Genomic DNA, 6,000 nt, shown 5'->3' on the forward strand with positions numbered 1-6,000 from the left:
GAGATGAAGGTAAGGGTCAGAAGAGGTGAGAGGTGAAGGAAAGTTGGCCTAGGTCCCTCCCCAAAATGAAGGCCCAGGAGGAACTCATCACTGGAAGAAGAGAAGTTCCAGGGTGATATGGCAGCAGTGGGAGACAAGCACCCAACATGTTTAAAGGTTTTTCCAGCATGAGAAGACCTCAGGAACCAAGGCAATTTCTGGCAGCTGAGGCATGGAGGTCAAGGCTTAAATGTCAGAAGGACATCCCAGAAGGGAATGAAGAATTCCCTCAGAGAGCCTACATTCTAAAGAGGGAGACAACATGTACTATACATATTTACATATATTTATATATATTTACATATATATATATAAATGAAATGCAAGTAATTTGGAGGGAGACACTAACAATTGGAGATAACAGTTAAGGAAACTAAAGGAAACTAGAGATTCTGAAAGGAAAATTTGAGGATAGAATGCATTTGGACTTATGAAATTTAGGTTCAAATTGGGGCTCTACCACCAATTACCCATTATGACTCTCAATGCTATGGGAGAGCTGGTTCTGCCGTCAGAATTATCCAAGAGGACAAGTCTCTTTCTCAGTGAATGAGGCTTTTATTGAAACAAAAAGAGAAAGCAGAACCAAGTAGAGAGCAGGGACTTCCCCAAGGAAGGAATTTGGGATGGAAGTTCTGTCCGGGGGAGGAGTTGGAGGCTGGATGGGGTGTCCAGCTCTAGATCTGGTCCCTGATAGCAACAAAAATTTACATATTAATGACACATTAATAAGCCTTTGCAAATCATTTTGGTCAGGTTTGGTAATGACTGTGCTTGCCTTGATCAAGGGAAAGTCCCTCAACTGCAAAATCTGTGAGAGACTGATTAGACTGTCATCTCCAGATAATGTTGCTAACCACCAATCAATCATGCTTGGAGTATTTCTAGCTATTGTTTCTAAAAACACAATATTCAGGAGAGGGTGAAGGGATTCTTTCTGCAAAAGGGATAAGCTGCAAAATTGCAAAAGGGATAAAGGGTGCTTATAATGAGCAAGTCATTTAACCTTTCTGGGGCTTATATTTCTCATTTTTAAAAGTGATACATAATAACATAATTTATGATAACATAAATTATCAGCATTTCTATAAATATTACCAAAAAAGACTTGCAGAAAGTGAAAGAGAAATTTCATTTTAAATGACTGCAAACAAGATAGGAAAAAAACTTGAGCGTCTATTTGCCAAGACAAATCCAGAAACTATATGAACCCAATTACAAAATGCTTTTCACTCATATCCAGATCTAAACAATCAGAGAAATATTAATTGCCTATGGGCAGGCCAACCCAATATCATAAAAATGACAATTATACCTAAATTAATTTACTGAGTGTCATACCAATCAAACTACCAAAAATTATTTTACAGGCTAGAAAAAAATAGCAAAAATCATCTAGAAGAATAAAAGAGCAAGAATATCAAGGGAATTAATGAAAAAAAAATTTGAAGGAAGTTGACCTTTCTATACCAAATCTCAAAGTATATTATAAAGCAGTAAAACTATTTTTACTAAGAATAGAGTGGTAGATCAGTGAAATAGATTAGATATATGACATAGTAGTAAATGGCCACAGTAATTTAGTGTTTGATAAACCCAAAAACCAACTGCTGGGAAAACTGGAAAACATTATGACATTACATCTTATACCATATACCAAGTTAAGGTCAAAAATGGGTACATGATATACAGATGATGCCACAATTGTACATGCATAACCTGTATCAGTTTACTTGCTCTCTGGGAGGGGAGGGGGGAAAGGGAGAGAGGGAGAAAACTTTTGAAAAATGAATGTTGAAAATTATCTTACATATAATTGGTAAATAAATTTTATACAAGAGTCTTCAGCAGAAAAATGAGAATTTCCTAATGTCTCACCCTATCCATAAGAGAAAACCCTCTCTTTAACATATATGATAAAGGCACTCTGACCTCCATCTAGGCAGTCTACTTTCTTTTTTTTTTAAAGGTTTTTTTTTTTTGCAAGGCAAATGGGGTTAAGTGGCTTGCCCAAGGCCACACAGCTAGGTAATTTATTAAGTGTCTGAGACCGAATTTGAACCCAGGTACCTCTGACTCGAAGGCCGGTGCAAAAACCTAAAAAAATAAAAATAAAAGAATTGCATGCATCTAAAAAAAAAAAAGATGATACCATAAGAAAATTAGAAGAGCAAGGAAGTTTACCTGTCAGATTTATGGAAAAGGGAAGAATTTATGACCAAAGAAGAGACAGAAAGCATTACAAGGTGTAAAATTGATAATTTTGATTATATTAAATTAGGGGTTTTTTGTTTATTTTTTTGCAAGGCCAATGAGGTTAAGTGGCTTGCCCAAGGCCACACAGCTAGGTAACTATTAAGTGTCTGAGACCGGATTTGAACCCAGGTACTCCTGACTCCAGGGCGGGTGCTTTATCCACTGTGCAACCTAGCCGCCCCGATTATATTAAATTAAAAAATTTTGCACACACAAATCCAATGCAACCAAAATTAGAAGGAAAGAAGCCTGGAAATGATTTTATAGAAATGACTGTGATAAAGGTCTCATTTCTCAAATAAATAGAGAACTGAGTCAAAGTTTTTAAGAATACAAGCATTCCCCAGTTGTTAAATGGGCAAAGGAAATGAACCTATAGTTTTCAGATGAAGAAATTAAAGCTATCTAGAGTCACTTTTGGTTAGAAAAATGCAAATCCAAAAACTCTGAGGCACCACCTCACACATCAGATTACTAATACCACAGAAAAGGTAAATGATAAATGTGGGAGATGAAACAGGAAAATTGGGACATGAATGTATTGTTGGTGGAGCTGTAAACTAATCCAACCATTCTGGAGAGCTAGTTGAAACTATTCAAAATAATATTGCTGAGTTAAAGGGTATGCAAAGTTTTATAGCCATCACACCCCAAATGGGGCCCTTCCCAGATTTCAGGGAACATTATATAACTCTTGCCCTGAGCTTGTCTCAGATTGCTCTATTGGTTCTCCTTTTAATCATCATGGACTTGGTTCTTCTCTGCAGGTAACACAACAGTACCTCCTGACCTATTATGTACTTTTTATCTACTAGAATATTTAAAAAGTGTCTCCTCCCAAATTCATGGCTGATCATTTACCTGATCTGAATTTTTGTATCTTTTTTTTTTATTTTTCAAGGCAATGGGGTTAAGTGGCTTGCCCAAGGCCACACAGCTAGGTAATTATTAAATGTCTGAGGTTGAATTTGAACCCAGGTACTCCTGACTCCAAGGCCAGTGCTCTATTCATTGAGCCACCTAGCCGCCCCTTTTTTGTGTCTTTTGAAGTTGTCTTTCTCTATAATGTTGTTTTTAGTTGTCTTTCTCAGTAATGTTATTTTACATTCTCAGGAGAGTCAGGAGAAACAAGAGAATCAGGTCACTTCACTCTGCAACAGTTTATACAAGTCTTTCTAAACTTATCTGAAATCACTCCTTATTTATTTTAACACAGCTGTATTCGATTCTATTTATTTGCCATAATTTGTTCATTTATTCATTTCCCATTTAAGGACATTTATTCAATGGAATAGATGGCAGTATAAATCATCAAAGTATATCACAAAGTGAGAAGGAAAAGGAAATGACATATTATAATGTAAGTAAAAAGAACACTAAAATGAATTGAATGCTATGTAATGATAATGACCAATTTGGGAGTCTTTTTCTTGATCTTTAAGAAAATAGACCAATGTCCTTGTGTTAAAGAAACGGAGGACTCTGGGTATGGAATGTAATAAACATCTGTGGTGTTGAACAAATAGGGCCTCTAATCCATACAAAAGGATTCCTAGGGGTCACGTATGGTCTTAATTTTAGAATGTAATATCATCTATGTTTTATTCTATTTTTATTTATTTTGCTAAACAATTCCCAAATACATTTTAATCTGATTTGAGCATCATGTGGGAGTGTTGCAGGTTACAGTGTATGACACCTCTGACATACATTGCCAGAGCTTAATGAATTAGTTGGTTTTGGTTGTTTGTTTTTTAATGAAAGGGTGAGAGAGGTTAAAAGATATACAGACATGACTTCAAAATAAAAAGAAAAGACATTAATAAAACTTTAAGTAAAAGAGAAATTTATACCAACAAAAATCATTGATAATCATTAGTATATTTCAATGGGGCACAAGTTCTGAGAAAAAGGCATTCACATTTTATTAAGGAGTCAGTATTAATGCCAGAAAAAAAAAAGCGTCATTACCTCCAGCATTTAGGAATTTATACCTTATTATAGACTGTGGCAAACTAACTGGAAACATATTGTCACTCATACTGTATTCATTCAAGGCTTTGTCCAAATCACCATTTCATTTTTCTGTTTTCTTCTTTTAACATCATTACTTGGAGTATGATTTATTTTTGGCTATTTTCATAGCCAAGAAAATTAGGAACAAATTATGCCTAAGTCTACTAGAAAGAGGTCTGTGTGAACTCAGGGCTGCTGATCCAGTTTTTCTAAAGGTTTTCTCTAATAGTAAGAATTATGCAACTGAGTCATAGCTTAACTGAGTCATTACCAATCTTAAGATTAGTAATATACATGACAAACCTTCACCAAATATCACCACTATTCTTTTCATGAGGTTGCATAGCTCAAAGTCATAAAGCACTATAGTGTCTAAAGTCATAAGATTGAGGATCATCCAAAGGACAATAGAGAGGTATATGATGGGCATGAGGAGGGCCTAATACATTAGAAACAGAATTATGCAACTGTGATATGAAAGATGCCATCAGAAAAATGAATGATCAAAAATGTGCTCGGACATGAGGCAATAAGGAAGGATAAAGTATGGACTGCTTGTGTTCTCCACTGCTATCCTCAAGATACAAACAGAACTTTATCAAGGACAGGGCATGTTAGGTAGATCTGCTGTGGCAAACTTATAGTTGGGCATAAACAAGTATTGCATAGGTTGGGTAGGCTTTGGTGGCCTATTCAATGTATTATTGGAAGGGACACCTGCCTTGATAAGATGATCCACTAGGATAGTGGGAGATAACATTCATGTTAGAACAAAGTATCCCATAAATGGGGTAACAAGGAACCAAGATATACCAGGGCATATCTACACAATCTACACAGAATTTGGCACTTCACTGTTCTTTAATTGTTCCCTGTATTTAATTAATTTAATTAAACACTAAGCACCTACCACATTCCAGGCCTTGGGATAAATTGTAATTAGGAAGCTGAAAAACGATATGGTTTCTTTCCTAAAGGAGTCTACAATCTATAGGGAGTAATAGATACAATGATATACTAGTATTTTTCAAAACATAAGCATTCTTCCCACTATTATTGATCCCATGTCAGAGAGAAGGAAACAAATGCCAAAAGCAATTCATCAGAGGTCCACAGACTTCAGGTCAAAAGTTAAATCTTTTGGTGGTGCTGCCACAGCAATTGCAGGTAGGACTAGAAACTCAATAAATCTAGGAGCTTTTTAGGAGTGGATTAAATGTTTGACCAAATATAGCAGGCAAATTTTATAAAAGGTTCCCCACTCCTGCTTAAAAGTGGGTAAAGAGATAGGGAACAGCCTGAATAAATGTATTTGTGAGGGTACATGAGGTTGGGGAACAATGATTAGTAGGTAGTTCCTTTATACTAGAATCCAGTTGGGATCACTTAGACTCAGGGAAAGGAAATAAGCATAAAATGATACAATAAAATATTTGGAATTAGATTGTGGAAGTCTACCTGAAAATTAGAGGACCCAGTCAAGTCATTTTATCCCTTTAAGCCTGTTTTCTCCTGAGTAAAATGATGACTTTGAATTCTATAGTCTTATATGGAGTTTGCATTTTATTGAGTATGTTAATTCTCTATACTCTAGAAGATAAAACTAAGACTAGTGGATAGTAATGGCAAAAAGGTAGATTATAATTGGTATAATTGATGAAGATTGACATTATCAAAAAGTGGAATGAG

Source organism: Macrotis lagotis, chromosome X, assembly GCF_037893015.1.
Source record: "Macrotis lagotis isolate mMagLag1 chromosome X, bilby.v1.9.chrom.fasta, whole genome shotgun sequence".
Lineage (NCBI taxonomy): Eukaryota > Metazoa > Chordata > Mammalia > Peramelemorphia > Peramelidae > Macrotis > Macrotis lagotis.